At 42.5% G+C, this 22651-nt stretch overlaps 1 protein-coding gene across 2 annotated transcripts in view; it reads left to right on the forward strand.

The window, feature by feature from the left end:
* Positions 1-18583: 18583 nt before the first annotated feature.
* Positions 18584-22651, forward strand: part of grm3 (glutamate receptor, metabotropic 3) — a 50167-nt gene continuing 46099 nt past the window's right edge. For both annotated transcript variants that reach the window (XM_049573871.1, XM_049573872.1), the window contains exon 1: positions 18584-18707. The gene's annotated coding sequence lies outside the window, so the exon portion shown is untranslated. The remainder of the gene's footprint in view (positions 18708-22651) is intronic.

Below are 22651 nucleotides of genomic sequence, written 5' to 3' on the forward strand. Positions count from 1 at the left end.
TGTGAAGCTGTATAAACACAAAATGGTGTGAGCTAAATGCTAACATCGGGATGCTAACATGCTGATCTATCGTAGCTATAAAATATATCAGGCTTACCATCTTAGTTTAGCATGCGTGCTAAAGTTTGCTCATTGCAGTAAAGAGGAACAGACAGGTTCATTAGAGTCATTAGGATTCATCATCTGGGAACAACTACTGTGTGTGCAAAATTTTATGGCAATCCATCCTAGTGCTGTCAAGACATTTCAATATAGGATAAAAATGTCGTTGCATTGCCGTCATTCCTTTGACCTAAAATTCCAAAGGCCCATTTGTCCGACATTTCATTATTCAGTTACCCAGCAGCAATTGAGCCACTGATCCTTACCATACCATTTCCCAATGGTATTTCAGCCACTGATCTTAGGAGTTTTGACCAGCATTTTGCGACATTTCTCAGCACCATTTGAGCCATGATCCTGGGTGTTTTTACTGACCCTTTGCAGCGTATCCCAGCGGTACTTGAGCCACCAAACCTGGGTGTTTTTCACCAACCTGTCCCTGCATTTCCAGATTTTGTGCCACCAAAATTGAGCATTTTAAGCTAAAACATGATCTTTTCCCAACCATAACCAAGTAGTTTTTGTGCCCAAACCTAACCCCAAATTCACCACAGCGTTTTTCTAAAACATCAAGTTTCAACGTATCTGCTACCAAAAAAAAAAAAAAAATACAAATGTAACATAAGCGTAGCGTAGAGTGAATTTTCAGAGAAACACATCTTCAGAGCAATGCAATAATGGGCTTTTGGTCCAGTTGGACAGTTTAGGGAGTAGCGTGGCTTCCAAAGTTTTCTGGCCAGCAGAACAATGGGTAGTTCCCAATACGTCCACCTGCTGGTGGCACAACAGGAAAGGTCAGGGAATAACCAAAGTCAGCAGGCTTCATCTACTGGTGATCATGCATAGCTGTGCAAAAGTTTAAAGGCAATCCATCCAGTAGTTGTTGAGATGTTTGAATCTGGACTATCTGGGCTAGAAAGCCTCATTAAGTCAAAGAAAGACTTTGCAAGACCATGTGCACGCTAAACAAGGACAGATGGACAGACAGCAAAAGAGAAAACAAAGACAGACAGCTCACAAGAAAGACAGGAAAACTCACAGAGTCAGATTCCTTTATGCGTTTGTTTCATCTTTGCCCAGCTAAGCAGCATCCTTGTCTCTTGCTTTTTTTCCCCGTAAGAAGATTAGCTGTAAGAGGTGACGCAACACTCCCAGATTACAGTGCATATAGTTGTTGTGATGCTCTATTCATCATATCCTTAGCAGCCTTATTAGATTGGCACTCATCCCTCCAACATTTTACAATAGCACTCTATTCATAGATCAGCTCCTGCCCTTTGAATACAGACATGCTAAATCCAAAGATGGGAGAAACCCTCTCTTTTTCACACTCACAAGAAGCACAAAACATCAGAAGATGAGCATCCTCAGACACAAGCAATTAGAGTTGTCAGATTGACCCGTAGAAGACAAGGTGACTGTTGTGTTCTGTTATCAAGCTTACTCTGGGTTACAATGCCTTCTCCTTGGAATGCCTGTCACCTACACGCTCTCCAGCATTTGTGGTACAATTTCTGTCTGATATCATCCATACTTTATGGTACATCATTTGGATTCATAGCCTGTTCCACTTGTTTATGTAAATGCTGATATGAGTATCTGTCACTCCACTCAATATCGTTATGATTAATGTATGCTGCCCCACATACTCAGCAAACAGATCTCTAAGTCTTCGTGGCAGATGCTGCCAGCGGTTTGATAAAAATGCAAAAAGCGGCATGATTTTTGTTTTCATATTTAGCGGCATGCATGAGGATTTGAGGTGTTTTTGCATAGAAGACTGAAAGAGAGATTTAGTATTCAGATGAGTCATGAGATTATTACTGCATGCGTTAAAAAGGATGTTCCACTTTAACACGTAACACGTATCTTACAGCGGCATATGGCATTTTAAAATGCATTGTCATTAACGGGAGTTGTGTCGAAAAGTGGCACAAATGTACGTCCCGCAGAGGACGCAGATGGGTTAAAATGACGTGCACACACCGAAACACACACATGAAGGCACACACATCTTTCTGTTCAGGTATAATTCATGTGTTGTCCTTTGTCAACAGCTATCCTCTGAGAGAGCTATGTTATTCATCTGTGCCTTATACTGGATACACTCTCCTTCTGGATCTCCTAGTCAAGGCAGCAAGCTGTCTCACAGACACACACTTACACACAAATATATATATATATATATATATATATATATGCCTGGAGCATGCAATTACCTGTGTGTATGTGAATGACTGGTGGCAGTGTCATCATGGTGGTTGGAGGATATTAGCCCCAGCAGGAGTGGCTGACATCTCAGTGCTGCCATAGGGCTGTCTAACAGTGCAGAAAATAAAGGCTTGGAAACTCATTAAGACTCATTTACAATGTGTTGCTACTAAGCGCTCTAATTTAGACATGAAACCTACTACAGATCTGCTCCTGCAAACTGTGCACCAGCATGCAGAACAGATTCATGCCCCAGCCCAGCTTGAACCACAAATTGTCCACTTGACTGCAAAAGGTGGAAGAAAAGGGCAAATAAAGAAAGAGGGGCACATGCTCCATATGTCAACCACATAAAACTGACTACATAAAGTTCATTATTTGTTCTGAGGAACTTATATTGATATACCTATCAACATGAATAAAAATGTGAATATTGGAGCTTAAAAATCAATGACACAAAAAGCTTGAGGAAAGAGGAATTTAAAAGTACTGTTTGCATCACAAGTACAAGTGTCATATCTGAGGTTCTCTTTCCCTTACTCAAATGGAAATTAGTTTTCTCTTTATGATATCACCACTAAATGAATCTTTGCGTCAGTTCTTGCAGGACACAGAAGTCATACACCCCATCTGTGATCAGCTGACAGCCAGCTGATTGGATCATTGTTTCTTATCAATCACACACCAATCACAGCCCATTCCCACATAGGGTGGCCCATTTAAATATGGCCTCCTACTAACTAATCTCTACATCACAAATGCTACCACACACTGCTGCTGCTGGCAAAGCTTTACCTCCATCAACCCCGCCCTCAGAGTCTTGACATGGCTCTAAGGTTAAATCGTATTATTGCGCTCCATGTTTTGGCATAGCATGCTGCTTGTCTGATCCAGGGAACACCTCAAGAGCGGAGCCCTCAGCGCCAAACATAACTGTATTTCCATTTGTTGCAATAAATGGTTAAATCTATGACGAGAGTGTTCCCGACTGAAATTTCTTTGAAGATTTTGTGAGCTGTGTGAGTCACAAGACAACAATAATAATCCACATTTCCTTGCAGCCAGGAACATTGCAGATTTAGGGTGCATTTATACACAGAAACTGGGAAAAATGCAGCTCTTTCAAAGCAAACTTAGAAATTTTAAATCCTGTTTTCAGTGGTCATTTGACTTGTACAAAAGAAATTGTTGATTGTTGTTAGTTGTTATGGTGAGAACATGTCAGTGGGGCTATGTGTAAAACTCAATAATTTGAGGACTCTGTTTTGGCCTTTTCTTACACTTCTTTTCCTTATTAAACAGACAAATAGAACCGGGCACCAATCCAAAACCTTCTCTTCACCTTGGCTTAAACTTGTAAGTGATCTAGTTAGATGTGACAAAATGTTGATCTGCATGCTGTCTCTCCCAGCAGTCTCAATGTCTCTCAGCTGTCCTCTAAGGCAGCAGCTCTCACTCTTTCTCTGGAGGCAGCTATAGTACTTAACAAACATGCAATCAATGGCAATTAAAGACACAAGGAAACAACAGTAACACTAATACACTAATATTTTAAAAGTAATGGATTGCCTATTTAAAAAAAAAAGGTAGTACTCCACTACTCATTTGTTAATTACTGCAAATCCTCTCTTCAGTGAGTTCACAACTTGCTGCAAGTTGGTTTGATTTATACAGAAGTTTATACAAAAGTTAACCCTCTACAACGATTGCAATGGCAATGGCACACATAAAAATGGCTGCTGCCCTGTCCATCCTGCTATTTGGATGTGAATGTCCATTCTACTGTCTTTTTATTTTCATGGTTGAAGGTTGGAAACAATAAACACTGTTACAGTGGTTGCTAAGGTCATTGGTCCAAACGTAACCATCTATTCAACATTTCAGCCCAATATCAATGCCTGGCAGCTAATGAATCACGATATCCTCTATTCAAGTCGGCTCACCTGGTGCACTGCAGTAACTGGCCTGTTTAACTTGATCAGTGAGAAGGCCACCTCAAGGCTGCAATTTGAAATTGTGCCCCCAAGGCTCTATGACACTGTTCACACACACACACACACACACACACACACATACACCGGAAATGAAAAAAAATCTCAAATGGTCGTGAGCAATTTGTGTGTACCCATGATGCGCACACACTTCCATGAATAAAAATACATTCTGAGCTATATGTAGTTTGTCATCTGTAAGATTGCGTGAGCAGGAAATGATTTATTACCCACGTAACTTTGGCTTACTCATGGTAGCAATCTGCTTGTGTTTGTGTGTGTGTACATACAGAATGCAAACGCAAGCATGCGTGTCACTTTAAAGGTTTTGTTTGCATTTATATATATTTGTGTGTTTCAAGAAACTGTGAGGCCCATTCAAAGACGATTACCATACTGCAGGTGGAATAAGCCTTTGCAACTGAAAAAGTACATCCAGATCCATTCCCTGGCCAGTTACTCCCTTGATCACAATGTGGTGCTTAGGATCACTCACTTTACTTGGTGGCATTAAAAGTTTTGTGTAGTGGTAAAAATGCCAATAACATTACATGACAAGAAACTCAAAACTGCTGATGATACACCAGTTTAAATATTATGCTTACAAACACGTGTTTTGATACAAAAAGTTGTTACAAATTCCTGAACACAACCTCTAACCTTAACAGAAAGAAAACACACTCACCAAGTCAATTAAACTTCAGGGATATCAATCTGTGAATCATTCCCACCTGCTTTGGTGCAAATGAAAGGATGCATGTGGTGGCCACAGACAGTTGCTCTCTCCTTATCCTTCCTGACTGATTCTTCTCTAGTTTTATGTTCTGCTAGTGTCCGTGTCACTGCTGGTAGCGTGAGGCGGCACCTGCAGCCCAATCAGGTTGCACAAGTAGTCCAGCTCCTCCAGGATGGCACTCCCATACATGCAGTTGCAAGAAGGTTTGCTGTGTCTCCCGGCACAGTCTCCAGGGCATGGAGGAGATAACCAGGAGACTGGCCGTCACACAAGGAGAGCTGGATGGGGTCGTAGAAGGGCATCAACCCAGCAGCAGGACTGGTATCTGCTCCTTTGTGTGAGGAGGAACAGGAGGAGCACTGCCAGAGCCCTACAAAATGACCTCCAGCAGGCTACTGGTGTGCAGACAGGCTCCATGAGGGTTGCATGAGGGCCCGACTGCAACTGAGACCTGTGCTCACAGCCCAGCACTGTGCAGCTTGATTGGCATTCACCAGAGGCACCAGAATTGGCAGGCACCATCGGCTCTCTGTTCTCTTCACAGAGGGGAGCAGGTTCACACTGAGCACATGTAACAGGCACGAAAGAGTCTGGAGATGCCATGGTCGGAACATTGTGCTGCCTGTAACATCATCCAGCATGACTGGTTAGGCAGTGGTTTAGTGATGGTCTGGGGAGGCATATCCTTGGAGGGTGGCACAGACCTCCATGTCATAGCCAACAGTACCCTGACTGCTGTTAGGTACTGGGATGAAATTCTCAGAGTGATTGTCAGACCTTATGCTGGTGCAGTGAGCCCTGGGTTCCTCCTGGCGCAGGACAATGCCCGCCCTCATGTGGCCAGTGTGTATGCAGTTCCTGTATGATGAAGGCATTGATGCCATTGACTGGACCTCTTGTTCCCCTGATCTGAATCCAATTGAGCACCTTTGGGACATTATGTATCAGTGCATCCGATGCTGCCAAGTACCACCACAGACTGTCCAGGAGCTCACTGATGCCCTGATCCAGGTCTGGGAGGAGATCCTCCTCCCAGACCTGCTAGCTCCCAAAATTAACTCTTTACCTCACAGGTCATCCTTGATCTTGCAAGATCCTCCTAAATTAGGCTGCTAAATTCAAATTCAGTCAATTGAAGTTTGGCCCAAAACAGTTTCTATCTGTATAATCTCAAATGCAAACACACATGGAAAAACATCTATTTTATAAGTAGATTTTGTCAGATAGAGGGGTGCAACATGGCACAGGTGGGTGGGCACGGGATGCCACATGGGGGCCCGAGGGCTGGACTTATTGGATTCCATCTGAAACAGCTTGGAATGTGTTGCAGAGACCCAGTGCTTCCCATGACCTCAGAGGAACTGCAATGACACTAAGCTTGTCTGTGGCAAAAGGATTCCAGTTGGATCCTACCTAGTGCTGGAGCTCCTCTTGTCACACAGTCAGACAGAGAGACACTGGAGGCAAAGAAAAACACAGCATTGCCCTGTGAGGTAACGTCAGTCCACCCTGGATCTGTCCCTTGAGGCACACAGAAAGAGAAGAGAGCAGAAGCTCTTGGAAACAACATTTAGTGCATTTTGGGAGCACCTCCGAGGACCTGTCAAGTGATGAGTTCACTTTTCACTACACCACATTGCCTCTCCACAGTGTCTCCGAATAGAACAGCACACATAATTAGACACACATAATTACACGTACACACACGCGGGCGCATATGGTCTCATCTGTAGTCTGGCTATGTTTTTACTGATTAGAAGAGGGGAGGCGAAATTAAGGGAGGACGGGAAGAGGAAACAAAAAGAGGTGGACTGAGAGAAGAGCTGAAGTCCGGAGAGAAAAATAAACTGTTAGAGCACTTAAGTTTGTTTTTTTTTCCGCTGTGTTTGAAATGGTACCAAGGGAAAGTTTCATGCCAGAGCAATTGTCTTCCGCTTTTTTGTTTAGTCCAACTTGCTATTTTAATATGTGAAGGAAGCCAGTGTGTGTATGCATGCGCACGTTGTGTGTGCATGTGCATGTGTGCATGTCTGTGTGTGTACCTGAAAGAGTGTGCACATATGCTTTGTGTATACAGTATTTGTGGGCATGCATAGAAAGCACTAGGTTCTTGTGTGTGTGTGTGTGTGTGTGTGTGTGTGTGTGTGTGTGTGTGTGTGTGTGTGTGTGATTTTTAGTGTGGATTTGAGTATTATCCATAACACTGCAGGGCAATTTGAGTCCCTGAAGGGCACTCTGTGTTGTGAAAGAGCAGAAAAAGCTCTGCCATTGCCAAGCTCTCACCTGGACAGCTCTTCAAAGCTCCCCTCTCAGAGCAGCCATCCTGGAGCGACTGGCATGGGCAGAAATAGCAGCATGCCGGCCGGGGATACATGGCCAGCACCAACCAAGGCATCCACTTAAAAAAAAAAGGGTGGGGGTGGGGGTAATCTAATGGCAGAGCTATCGATTTATTCAACATCACTGTCTGTCTGCTCTGGACTGAAGATCCCCAGAGTTTTGGACATGTTCCCAGACATTTTTTAATTCAATTCAATTTGTCTTAAACAAACCTAAAGTTTGCCGTGCAACTGTCATGTTGCCATGTTGCAAATGGCAACATAGCAAAGACGAGCGAGGGAGCGGAGAGGAATAATAAGGGAAGGAACAGGCAGAGGAGGTCTACTTCTGTTGAGAGGTTTGTAATTAGCAACTGTGATAATTAACCAAATGGGAGATTAATGGACAGGGATGAAATGATTTCTGCGCTATTTAAAGCACACATGCACACGCGGATAACACAATCTCATGCTAGATAATACTGATTAGGAAATAAGCTAAAAATACATGTGAAAAAGCAGAAAACAACACGCCGCATCTCTGAGTAAACCGGAGCATAAGAGGGATGAGGTATGTAGAAGTTTCAATATCACAGCGGCTGCGCTGGTTTGGATGACTCTTGATATCTGGGGATGGATCACCTCATTAATGAAACATCATCTTTTATCAAATCGCAAAATTAAATATTAAAATGTGTGATAATGAAGTGTTCTGCCTGCTTAACTGCTCTGAGTGTCAGGAGCCGAGACAGACAAGACACACTTGTACGAGAGCAGGCGTACAAACACACACACACACACACACACACACACAAATGCACACACATACACACACACACCAGTGGTTGATTTAAAGGGGTGAGCCTGCCCCCTATTCATCATCAAGCACCTCTGTGACTGGCCCCTGCCAAGTCCTGGTGAGTTTCATCAGCGCTGACAGTGGACATATCTCACTCCATTCTCTCTCTGATGAGCTCGTGCTCTCTCGGCTTGACTCCAGTAAGGAGACATCCCGCTTCTACTTTCGCTGCTAGATGACTGTCATTATCCTAATTTTCACTCCTTGAGTGTCAGCATAAGTACTGCGGGTGTGTGTGTGTGTGTGTGTGTGTGTGTGTGTTTCAGATCCAATTTTAATATTAGAAAGAATGTATTTGTTCTCAGTAGCTGACCACTGAATCACATTAAGCAGCAAAATTTTCTCAAGAATGTTGTAGTGTCAACAACTTTCACAAAATCAGCAGACAGTACTACAGTGACTTTCCAGCACTGCTTATTCAACCATTGTCAGCAAAGTTAAAACTTCATTTGTATTATCCTCACACTTTAAACCAGCCTTGTCTCTTTTGAACGTCCAATCAGCTTAATGACAGATAACTTTAATGAAACTCTGCCTAACTACTTTCAATGAGAAATTCCCATCACTTGGGATGCTTGAAGGCTTTTTAGGGGCCAAAACAATCAACGATTTAATGTCATTAGAATCGGCCAATTTGATGCCAGGCACAGATTGCTCCTGTTCTTTAAATGTGCAGAAAGTTCCAAAGAGGCACTCATAATGTACTGTATGTGCGTTATGTCTTTGCCTTGTGTTTGTTTTAAAATGGTTCCTGTTCTGAAAATATTAACTATTTCAAAAGTATTGGGGTACATTTCTGGGAGCAGTGATTGATTACACTTTTAATTACATTGCACCCTCTGACATCATCAGCTGCATCCTTCCTGAAAGAAAATTAATATCATCAACCAAAAGCCAGTTTTCATTATAAAAGACGGTATCTTTGTTGGGTCAGCGTGCTTTCACATTCTCAAGGTCCACATGGACAGCCATGACAGATCAGGAAGTGGTGAAAACAACATGCTGATAAGCATCAAGGTATTATCATACAACAGTTTGTATGATATCCTACAAAAAAGCACACTGCGCATATCATTGGTATCGACCAATACTGGCTTTAAAGGGATAGTTCGACATTTTGGCAAATTCGCCTATTGCCGTAATCCCTATAGTCATATGAGTAGGTACATTACCTTTAATTGTCAGTGCGTGCTGTTCTGAGATCGGTGGGGCAGAGCTGCCTGCTGAAATGGAGGTGAACGGTACAGGTCCCTCTCTCCCTCAAAACTAATCAAATATACCATCAAATGACTCCAAAACGCTCTAGTGGACAACTTGTAGCTTACACATTCTTCACGCTATGAAATAATAATGTAATATTCCGAGACAGAGTTGTTTTGAAGCCAAATGCAGAGCCGGAACTACATTCCAGACATACAGTATTTGCTGGGCGGAGTGATTTCAAACAGCGTATGTTTAGTGCAGTTACTCCCGTCATCAAAACAACAACTTTGTTGAGAAGAAGCCAGAATATACAGAGGAAGAGTTACAGGTTTTGGAAGAAGAGAGAGAGCAAGAAGAGAGGCTGAGGCTGCCGAGCAACCAGGGGCTGAGGGGAGCCCCAGAGCCGGTGGTGTAAATGTGGGGCTTACTGGCCACTTTATTAGGTACACCTGTGCAATATAAATATAGAGTACGCCTCAAAATAATCACCGGAAGACGGGGAGAACATGCTAACTCCACACTCCTAAATCACCACAACTCCTGAAGGAACAACAACATAAAATGTTCCCTAGCAGTCTGTTTATTCCCAACAATGAGAAGTAATGCCAGTCACTTCACTATATGCTCTGGGCAAGCACTTATCCATAATATAACCACAACAACATTTGCATTTTAGCCTTATTTACCATGCTTGGGCTGTAGGCTAATGTTACTCAACATGGAGGTAATGTTACAGCAGAGAGATTGCTGAAAAGCGTTTGAACCATTCCTGAGCTTCTGCGCTCCATCCTTTCACTGTAGTCCTCCAGTAAAAAATGGCAGGAGCAAACAAACATTTTCCGGACCATTTCCACAGGCGTGTTGGGGTCGATGTCCAGCACAAATAGCCATTGTTTCATCCTGTCCCTATTACTGGTTGGAACTACGTGAAACTTCACTTTGCTCCATGTCTTCGGCTTGTTACTGCAACCTTTTACAATGCATGTGTAAACCATGAACACTTTGTAAAGTGAAAACACTTGTAAACTTTCCTCAAACCTTCTGGTGCATCCAGCTGACAATACCACAAATGGCTACAAGCAATAACAACGGCACTGTCTCAAGTACGCACTGTGTCACTCCGCCCAGTGGTTTCCTCAAGAAAGTAGTTCCGAGTATTTGCTTCATGTGTCGTAATGTTACTTAATTATACATTATTATTTCATAGCGTGGTTAATGTGTAAGCTACAAGTTGTCCACTAGAGCGTTTTGGAGTTTGATGGTGTATTTGATTAGTTTTGAGGGAGAGAGGGACCTGTACCGTTCACCTCCATTTCAGCAGGCAGCTCTGCCCCACCGATCTCAGAACAGCACGCACTGACAATTAAAGGTAATGTACCTACTCATATGACTATAGGGATTACGGCAATAGGCGAATTTGCCAAATGTTGAACTATCCCTTTAAAATGAATCTGCCATTATGCTTTTTCTTATATTGCACAATGAATGAATATAACATACATTGAAAAACATTGTGTGTCATGTCTCCATCTAAATTCAATATAGTGCATCCCTATCACACACTCTACAGTTCGTATGTTGTGCTATGAATTAGCTCCCCACAGATGACATTATGCCCTTGACGTAAAGTTACACAACTGACATAGAGTAACACAGGTTAGGTTTAGGGAAGTAAAGTTACTGTGGTAAGGCTTAGGAAAAGAAACATAGTGAGAACGTATCTTAAAATGACCTTAAGTTCCCTCAAAGTTTACATGTTCCTGAATGTCCGTCTCCTGGGGAAAGTCCTGTGTATTGCGACACATTCACTGCCCTAACCTGCCCCCTTACGGACCGCTCAGGATTGCTTCCTTCTTTACTCCCGTTAGCATATTGGTCAGTTTTTGCAGTGTTCCAGAATACATAGGTTATGAACGAACTACTGGTTCATCGTTTGCAGTATATATGTACAAGTTTTGGTGCATTACTTTTCACGGGTAAACATATTTAATTATCACATTACAGTTACTAATCAAACCACTTGTATCACACAAGTTATTCAATAATCTGCATAATGGTCAACAGCGATGCCATCCAGAGCACCTGCGGTGAGGCTCTTCCGCCTGAGCACCTGTGGTAATGAGCCAGAGGAGTAACAGGTTGTCTGACAAAAGATTTAAGGATCTCCTTCTCATGATGTATAACAACTGCTGTAGTTATTAACGCGTCTAATGAGCTAGACTAGTAAATGGTAAATGGACTGCACTTGTATAGCACCTTTCTAGTCTTCCGACCACTCAAAGCGCTTTTTACACTACGGGTCACATGCACCCATTCACACACACAGTCACACACCGGTGGCCGAGGCTACCATACAAGGCGCCACCGGCTACTCAGTAACCATTTACACACACTCACACATCGATGGAACAGCCATCAGGGGCAATTTGGGGTTCAGTATCTTGCTCAAGGATACTTCGACATGCAGACTGCAGGAGCCGGGGATCGAATCGCCGATCTTCCAGTTGCTGGACGACCCACTCTTCCTCTGCTACAAGGCCGTGGTTTGGTGAGTGGATGACTTGAGAGAGTTAGTTTGAGTGTGTTTTCCAGTTAAATGCAGATTATGCCATTTAAACATGTATTTCTCCTTTTATGTCTGTCATCATCTAAAGGTGTTAGGAAGGTCACTCTTTTATGTTATTTTATTTAGGCCTATTGATATTTTATGTTGAGGCAGTTACTATGTGGTGTTAGGAAGGCCACCCTCTTTCATATATTGATATAGTTTCATTTTGAGGCAGTTAAAGCCTACTGCAGCGCTGTCTTAAATCTCCTGGTTATGTGCTGATACGTGGGCATATGTAGGGTTTAATGTTTTGTTCTTAATGTGTCTCATTCGATGTAATGCAAAAGCAATGTAACAAGCGGTGTAACAAATTACTTTCTCAAGGGAGTCATTAAGTAAAGTGAAGTGTAATTTGCAACACACTGATACACAGAATTGGATGCGATGGGTCAACAAAACTTGGGAAACACGAGAGACCACGGCTCGCTTCCTGTTTCCTGCAAACAATCAGCATTGGCGTCTTTTAACCATGAGCATGGGCACACCCTAACCTTAATAGAGCAGGAACCCTCTCAAGCTTTTTTGGTGTCTAAACCTGACCAGACCTCAGGCATAGCAGTGTCAAAGCAGAAAACAGTTTTATTTTTTGCAACAGTGATTTGCAGCATTTTTAGAAGGCACTGACAAATGATATTGTCCTGGCGATAGGGAACAGTGCCGTTCTTGGTTGTGGAGGTTGTGTACTGATCCTCCATCATCCTCTTTTTTTTTTTTTTTTTTTTTTTTGCTGCAACCCATCCACAATTTCTCACAAAAAGACACAGACAAAATTTAAAAAAAAAAAAAAAAAAAAAAGCTGCGAATACAACTGCAATATTCGGGCCGCAATAATCACAAAAACACACCATGAGCTCCTGTTGGGACTGACAAATGGCAGAGTGTTTGCTCAAAGAAATTGGGTTAGCGTTCTGTCTAAAATGAGATAGAGCATCAACCGACACTGGCTCTAAAACGGAGATTGATAGAAATCTTGGAGCACAAAGGTGGTGGCGTTATTCTTCAATATCTTGTTCCAAGTCTGGTCATTGGTCAGTGCCTCTCGCCAAAATGCTTTTTAAATTATTATGCACAGTACAGTATGTTTACAGAAAAAAATGTCTGCACTTGACCAGTGAGTTCATTAAATTGTGAGTGGGTGGGTGAGTGAGTGACTGAGTGACTATGTGATCCTGTGCGCGTGCGTGTATTTATGTCATGTGTCGGGGCCTTTGCGTGGCGTCGCATTGATTCGGCCTTTCCTTCCACTCATCCATGCACTCTTATTGTCAGAATGCTGCTGCAGATCGCCTCATATCATTAATCAATTATTCACCAGTAGCCTGTTAATGTTTAATGAGTGAGGCTGCTGCGGTCAATTACTAATGAATTGTGGTCGTGGTGAGAAAGCTCAGAGGAGAGGCCAAATCAGATACTGTACACAGTATGTGTGTGTGCGTGTACATGTGGACACGCGTGCACGTACGTATATATACAAACACTGGAGTGTGTCTTCATTTGCATGTTAAGTGTAATTTTTTGACAATTAAGGCTCATCATTTTCATTTTTTCCTACTGATTTTCACAAAGTAACACCCAGATTTTTTTTTTTTTTAATTTCGTTGGCCTACAGTGAGTCTCACCCAAAAATGTTGTTTGCTTTCACACATAGCACACTTCTCTGCAGTTTACAGCTTGTGCAACAAAAGCTCTGAAAACACTTCTGTTGGAGAAAGACAAACTTGGGAATATGCAAATGGTATTAGTAGTCCTTCAAAGAGAAAGCTTCAGATGATTAAAATGTCAGTGTTACAATTTCTTTATAGCACATAAGGCAGCTTTTCATCTGGATTTTTGCCTCATTACAGACTTTTAAATAAAAGTCTCACCTGTTTTTTGCTTTCAAAACAGAATGTCAGAGGAACAGCATGTCCATCTGATCCCACATGACAGCAAACAAAGTTTGGGTGTAGCACACCCTGGACAGAAGGTTATCTAGGGTGAGTCACTGCTCAATAAAGAAGCATTAGTTTTTTGCGCATGTGTGTGTGTTGGACTGGCGAGCAGACGAACATGAGACAGGTCAGTGCACGTCCTGTGAAGAGTGTGTGGCCTGCAGTCTGTTGGCCATGCCTCTGTAACCAAGATAATTAGAGACCAACCCCCTGTTAGGAGCCATAAACGGCCCAAAACAACATTACCAACCATATGATATTCACACACACAAACGCACACGTTTTCACTCAGCCATCTAAAACACATTTAGGGACAAATATGATATGCGTCATACTTAACTTCCAAATATAGCCATTGTTGTCAATTGCCAGCTACACACTGGCAGACCCTTGTGGCTCATCAAACTGTGATGATGCATCTGCTGTTCTCGTAGACTGCAGAGTGAATGGATATTCTGGATTAACTATTTGGATATTCTGAAGCAGGTCCAAAGTAGGTTAGAAACAACAAGGAAAGGAAGGTCACTTTAACCTTAGAGAAGGTTATAGCTTATAGGTATATAAAGACGTCAGGTTTATTAATGGCATGGTGTCTGTCAGATGCTATTTGTGTAAGAGTGTTATCGGGGTAGTGGAGGAGCTTTCTTGAAGCCTGTTGATTTTGTGCAGTGTGATAAAGTGTGATCCTCTCCACATGGTATTCGGTATGATGTTTTTCAAAAACATATGGAGGTCATTACCTATTGTTGTGGTGAAATTCAGACCTTGGTGTAACCGGTCCCCTGAGACTTCAACTTTGCCATCTGGAGAGTGCCCATGAAAATATTTCAAGAAGGCTCCAACCTTAAAACTTGACCTCACTTCATTTAAAAAAAAAAAAAAAACGATTTAAGATTTTTTTTTGATTAATGCAGGTGCAGTGAAACCAAATTGGGTTTTTTTCCTGTCAAGTGGAAGTTTTTTTAAAAAATCTGGTCTATAGGCCCAGATGCACCAAAGCAGTGTCGCTTCACGCCAACTGCGTCTCGGGCCAAAAAGTTGCACATGAACACACCGCAGAGACTTCAACCAACTGCCAACCAGCACGTGTGTTCTGTGCGTGCATGAGAGGAAATAACTCTTCCCATCAGCAGACAGTGGTAGTCTGTAATCATCATTCAAAAAGGGAAACCAGACGACCGTCTTGACCCCAGTGAGTCGGTCAGCACATAAACAACACAATCAAATACCGAAAAAACAGAGCATATTTACCTCGCTCCAGTGAACGATAACACAAACACAAACAAGGACCACGGACGCTAACTGACGACCCAACATTGGGGCCGACCATCCGCTTGGTGTGCCAGCGCCTTATAACAGAAACACACACTCCTCTCACAAAAACCAAATACTTACCCCTGTAACTGGCACTGGTGGAAAGTAACTAAGTACATTTACTCAAGTAGCCCTACTGTGGCTAAGTGCAGTTTTAAAGAACTTGTACTTCACTTGAGTACCTTTTTTTGCAACTTTATAGTTATACTACATATCAGAGACAAATATTGTATCTTTCATTCCACTACATTTCCAAGTTACTTTTCACATTGAGATCATACAAAAATGAATAAATAAATTATACACTGTTGAGGAGTAAATACCCAACAGTATATAAACTAGTTAAAATTTCAAACTTCTGAGAGCAACAACATCAAAATTCTGCTTACATATTAAAACATCAGGAATAAAGTGAAAATATTATATATAATACGGTAATATAATACAGACAGACAGTTTTGTTGCCTATATGGTATTTTTGCTTACTTTGCTTACTTTGTTTGAAGAAAGATATTCGGACATCAAACTGTCTCAGATGCAGGTGCGTTGGAAATTATCGCTCAAGTGTTTGAATGTTTCAGACCCAAGAGGACCGATATTTTTAATACTTTAAAAATATTTTGATGCTCATACTTCAAATTTACTTGTAGGACTTTCACACCTCTGCTAACTCGTCGCCTTTGGTCATTTCGGTGAGGCGAAGGCAGCAAAGGGAAGGTGATTTCAAACCCGGCGGTAAAGGTTTGCAGCAGTTCCCGCCCATGTGAACATGCACAGATTTTGCTCTGCCATGCTGTGTTCAACGTAAAGAACTTCCAGCTGGTCAGATAGCTGGCATCATGGAAGCAGAAAGACAAGATGAGGGAGCTAATGATGCTGGTGTATGAATACTTGGTGTTACAGCATGAGCAACTACCAAACTTTTTGGTAAGCCCTCTTGCAGATAGGCAGTTGCCAGGGCAGTTACTAAGTAGCATTATGACAGCTTTACTTACCTAGAATTTTAAATGCAGGACTTTTACTTGTAAGAAAAGTATTTCCGCAATATACAGTAGTACTTCTACTTTTAATCAAGTAAAATATCTGAATACATTCTCCGCCACTGTTAATGCATCATACAGCAAACGCAATAACACAACAGAGTTCTTCATCATATTTCAAACACAAACAATCTAAAAGTGTATTATTGTCATAATGACGAAGTGCTTTCGTCGACTTGGCCACATCACAAATGACCACATTGACCAAAGCAAATGGTTGTAACTGGCCCCGTTGTCAGACCAACACTGGGCACACTTCTAAGCACACTCACTCCTCTGTGTGAAGCTCCATCTATCACGAGGCCAAGACAGGACAGAAGACCATGGGAAATGAAGCATGGCTAATTCTATTAGCGCGGGGACACAAACAATCTGTGGGGAATCAAAGGAGAAGGAAACATAATCCCAGCGGACCCATTTCCTGCTGCATGAGCTGGAGCAGTTCACCATGATAAGGCAAAACCTTGAATTCCTGCACACTGGCTTTGCATACACACAAACACTCTTGGCTTAATGCCTGTAGATGTTTTTTTATAGTGAGATTCAAGTTGTCCATATTTACTATCTGTCACATTGGTATCATTCCCTCAGTTACTCTTTCTTTCTTTCATTTTGCCTTTCTTTCTTTCTTTCTTTTTTTCGGCTTTTCGGCTGTGCTGTGCCTCGGTCTGTGGGGAGAGGCCCGGGCACAAAGCTCTCTCGCTGAGGGACCCTTATGGGACAAAGCTGGCTTTCTGGGCCTTCTGCATATATGCATGCCACGCGGACAATGAGGCCTTTATTAGAGTGGCCAGCATCTCCGAGCTGGAACGGCAGGGATGAGGGATGAAGTTCGGGAAAGCTGTGACTGACACTGGTCTCCAGTGAGTGTGTATGCGTGTGCACTTCCCACCTCATGCCTGTGCTTGCATGTGTGCCACAGAGGTGTGAAGTGGATGCTCTTACCCTTACTTCTCCAGTTAACTAATCAATGTCTGCCCATCCAGAGTGTATCCTCAGAGACAGTTTCCTTATGCCATATGGTGTCACACAGCAGATACACGGAAAAACATATGAGCCAGTGAGAAACTCCAGCCTCCTGTCGTCATACATCTGCATATAAAACAGGCAAAACAACATGCTGTGGCCTGTAGCTGCAATCAAAAACCCGCTTTAAGCAAGCCCTCAGACAGTGTATCTCTATGCACTTGACTAACTTTACAATACTGAAATCAGGCCTCTAGACTGAGTGCCCCTGTGTGTCTGCACGCGTGCAAGGGTATGTAGCGTGCATTGGTGTGTGTTTGTGCCGCGCGGAGAGAGAGAGAGGACGCTCTGTGACTCAATCATGCGTGAAGAGGATTTTCTGTTCAATAGGAGCTGCACACTTGCATACTTGCATTCTAATGACTCCATGTGCATAATCATACAAACAAGTATGGATGCACAGATGTGTGTGTGCGTGCACGCGGGCTCACACAGACGCACGCGCACCACTGAGCACCACTGTTCCTGCTCTCATGATGGAAAAATAGGGGGAAAGGAGCAGAGAGAGACACCTAACTTGTGGGAAATTGAGTGTATGTGTGCAAGGTTGCCATATATCATGCGCCCTGTTAGTGTGATGTACGATAAAGGCTTCAGATGTAGGCTTCCAGTCACAGCTCTGAGGGTGTTTAGGTTTCGATGTGCTGTATCTCTATCACTGAACCATGCAGCCAGTGCTGGGGTTTTTTCATGTTTAGTGCTGCTCTCTCAGGTTTTCTTCGCCACTGACATCATAGAGTGTAATACTGTGTTAAAACATTGATGGAGCCTGGATGGAATAGATAAAAAGAAAAGGATGTGAGGTCTTTTTCTCTGTTTTCAGTCAGGTTGCAAGGACAGATAGATGTAGATGAATTCTGTACGTCACTCTGCAGCTCACACACACACACACACACACACACACACACACACGTGTAAAACATTCATGCGGGATCATATCTGCCTCTCTGTCTCTTTTCTGTCTTCACTCAGTAAAGCCAGAGTTGTTGTTCTGAGTGGTAAACATGTGCTAAGGGGGGTGAATGGCTAAGTTTTCTTTTTATCCAATAAAAATGTCTCCTTGCCAGATCGATTGTTGTTGCTAGGAGACTGAAGCATCCTTTGGCAAGGGGCTACAGCTCTCCACGTCTGTTGTTTCTCTCTCCCTCTCTCCCTCTCTCTCGCTCTCTCTCTCATGCACGCGCGCTAACACACACACACACACACATACTCACACACGCACACACACATCTACGGAGCTGGCGCGCAGAGCAGTGGCGCCCATCCTCTCTCTCAGTGCGACTCCTCCGAGGGATCAGGAGTAGACTAAGTCAAACTTCCAGCGGCTGGAGATTTGTGCGCAACCTTTGAAGGATCCAAGTCGTCAAGGTAGGTCAAATCTAACATATTCCTTTCTGGTGGGCAAAATGTGTTGCAGTGTTAGATTTCGGGTTAGGCGACAGAGTGCAGAGGAAAAATTGTCAGTCCGGGACCGTTCAAGCGCGCGTCAGCCAATCCTACGGTGGGGAACAATTTGCTTTGAACTTTGCGCAGGATTTAAACACCCAGTTGCACTGCATAAATGTGGTCCCTGTGTATTTTAATCAGATGCTTGCACTGATCGCGGGATGTGATAAAGAGAAGAAAAAAGCCCTGGCTGCTAATCTCTGCAGCAGATGCATGATAAAGATACAGAAGGTATAACAAAGACTATCTGCAGTTGCGTATTTTACGCTGCGTGGAGAAGTTATTTGGGTTCAGACAGACCGCAACAAGGCATGTCCCGCGGCTTTAAGCTTCCTGGGAGAAAGATGGGCGGGTAGTGCGTCTCTGGAAACAGGCATACAGGTGGATCTGATAACCGTACGTGGTCATTGTTTATCAGTGAAATGACTTTCCGTTCGCTTCTCAACAAACCACTCCACACCTTGCGCCAGAGGAGAGGCGCGTGGATCTGTGTTAAACCCACAGCAGGACCAAAAATATCTATATTCACATCAGATGTTATGCAGACTTAAAACAAAGACTCTTTAGTGATGCACCAGCAGTTTCATGTTAGTCACTGACGGTCGAGCTTTAAGATGTGATGGAACTTCTCTCCACCCTGAAATGCTTTTACCTTAAACTCCAAAAATAATGTTTGAATTCTGAAAACCAGGAAAAATCACGGCCTATGGGCTGTATCCCTGCAGAGCAGGTGTGTCTCCATGACACAACAGTGAGCTTAGAGTGACTTTACAGTGTGTACACAGTGTCTAACTATTTCTGATTATTATAGAAGATACATAGATATATCCACGTAGGAATGCTTATCTGTTTATTGTCATGGTCTATTTCTCCTCCTGAGAGGGTGTTACGACACCATATTTCCTCCCAAACAGCACCCACCATGAGGTGTATTCATTGATGTGCTGATCAGCCAATAGATAACTTTGGTTTGGTGTTGAGGCAAATCAAAAGACAAAACTTTTCTGAAATGCCACGCAGCTGACAAAAACAACATCTCCCTGTTGCATGAGAGCCAAAGATTTGCATTGGAAGCTATTACTAATATGTCACACGTTTTTACAAAATCATGATGCAGTTTTCCTCACTGATCATTACTAAGTTTGTAACTGTGCTGGAATGCAACATCAGGAGGTAACTACAGTAAGAGTAATACAAATTTTAAATGGGCTCTTGTGTGCTTTATTAAAGAGGAGTGAATAAACATTTACTCAGAGCAGAGGTAGACAACACCTGTACCGTGCTGGCTTGGTCTCGTAGCAGATTTACAAATAATACCTTTAATAATCACAGTAATAATCATAATGCATTTGTTGTGTGGCAGTAACATGTGAAAACATTTTCTTTAGTTTGGCGGTGAGTTCAACAAATTTATCTTTAATATATCTGACAATTTTGAAATCTATGTATCTACATAAAAACATATCTGTGCGTATGTGTGGATTTCATGTGTTTCTGCACAGGTGTGTGTGTAACCTGTTGCGTAATCAAGAGTCATTTCATACATGTGTTCATTCACACTTGTGCAAAAAGTACAGTTTAAACACTGATGGGTGTCTGTGTGTGTTTGTGAGCTTTTGAGGGTCAAACACGGTGTAGGAGGGAGTCGCAAGTGTGGGTGAGCAATTTGGCGGCCTTGTCAAACCTTAAAGCCAAGCTTACATGGCTCTTTATAAATGTGTGTGCATCTGCGTGCGAGTCAAGGGACAGTTGTCTGTCGGTGAGCAGATTTGGTTTTGAATTTTGGCTTTTTTATGCTGGCGAATGTGCGTACACGAGCTTGTGTTTGTGCATCTTTGTGTAGCTGTGTGTGTGTGTGTGTGTGTGTGTGTGTGTGTGTGCAAATGGCCTTGTAGCTTCCACACAGCACCACTCACTGGACTGCATGCAGTACAGATCCTCATCATTAGCAGTGCACTAGCACAGTGCATAGGAAAAGGAAGCCCCTGCACCAGTAATGTCCTCTAGTTTTATTGGATTTGTGAATTGGCAGAGGTGTTGTGCGTGGATGTAAGTGTGTGATGTGACATAGATTTTGGAGGCACAAGCAGTGCTGATTGTAGAAAATTGCAGGTTGATGGGTTTCCTGTGATTGACTTGATGTGTTTGATAAATACAGACTCTTGTGACCTGGTTCAACATCACACAGTGAGCTATGTTCAATGATGTCTTATTGATTACACACAGCCCAAATGTAAATCCTGAGCACAGAGTTAAAGGGAAAGGAGGACAAATTACAGTCAGCTCTGGGGTAATGCCATAAAATTTAATGTCTATGTAAAGGCCACACATTTCTGTGCAAGACAGCTCTCTGGCCATTAACATAATACTCTTATGAGTACCAGATACTCGGCTTCTGTAAGCCTGGAAAGTATCTGTGAAAACTTTGTGGTTTTATCATTCATGGAGAGCAGAGGAGGGTGGCTGTGGACAAATAGAATTCATGTCAGCTGCAATTTTCACTTTTGAAAAAGACATATCCGAATATCTATATCTGAAACCACACCTGCAGCACAATCCACCTCTCTGCTTTCCATCCATATGCTCTATGAGGCACTCTAACATAAACACACCTCCTCATAATGTGCATTAGGCCTGAAGTGGAAGTGTGTTTAAACATTTACTGGTGATAATATGAATGTGTGGAATACACAGTGGGTACTGTGCATATAGATAGACTGCAAAAATGTGGATTATGCAGCAGGAGTGCTGGCTTTGGACATTTTGCCCCTGTTTGAATTAATGTTAACCACCTCAAATTGCAGCTGACCACAGCGTCCATGTCGCATGAAGGACAAACATTTTTGTATTTTTCAGGCTAGCAGGAGGTGATGGATGCTAAAAGGTTGTTCAGTGGTGTGAGAGCAAACCCCACAAATCTTTATGTGATGGTGTTACAGTTTACACATCTGGATCTGAGATGTAATTAGTGTACAGAGGTCGGGATCAGCTGGAGTTTTTGGAAGGTGGCAAGTTACTGAACAACTAAAGCTCTATATCATCCAGATAAAACAATGCAATGGATCAGCGGAGATCTGTGAGGATCAAGTTAATGACACACAGCGAACTTTGGCCTGGTTGATGCCAAAGTTGTCTTTTACTGCTGATAGGAGAATCACCAATGTGGGTTTACAACCTAAAAGCCTATATTCTAATCTTACGAGGTGTGTGATTTCAGTGTGTGTTTTGGTACTTTTCATGTGCTTTCACATACCATGATGTACAGTTTTAGTTCTGCAGTTCATAATGTGCTGTTGGTGATGTTGTAAGTGCATTTATTAAAAGCAGATTTACATATTTACCTGACTTTGACACTGAAAGCATGCTGCTTTTAGTAAACTTGTGTAAGTGCCTCATACTTATTTTTCATAGTTCATTTAAACTCAATGTATTCTCATTAATTGGCCGTGTCAGAATTTAATTGCAAAAAGTACACAAGACTTTACTTCACTTAACCTGTGGTACAAGAAGTGGGGATGCACAATGTTGGATTTTTTGACGATATCCGATATGTAACAAGTCATTTGACCAATGTCCACTTTTTTCCCTACCTAAATTTAGTGATCATCAAGTCTCTTCGGTAGTGGAATTAACATCATATTATGCATACATACTCTTATCACGATGACCCACCAGCAGATGGAGACATGAAATACAATGCTTTTCAGTGTATTTAATATTCATTCATTGTGCCAAGTCAGAAAAAGCCTGCTGGCCGATACTGATGATGTGCTGATGTTGTCACGCATCCATAACAAGAAGTCATGCTGGTTTTTAGGATATTTCAACTGTGCTTAAGTGTAGTTTAAAGACTGTGTATATTAAAC

The sequence above is a fragment of the Epinephelus fuscoguttatus genome, linkage group LG4, assembly GCF_011397635.1.
Source record: "Epinephelus fuscoguttatus linkage group LG4, E.fuscoguttatus.final_Chr_v1".
Classification (NCBI taxonomy): Eukaryota; Metazoa; Chordata; class Actinopteri; order Perciformes; family Serranidae; genus Epinephelus; species Epinephelus fuscoguttatus.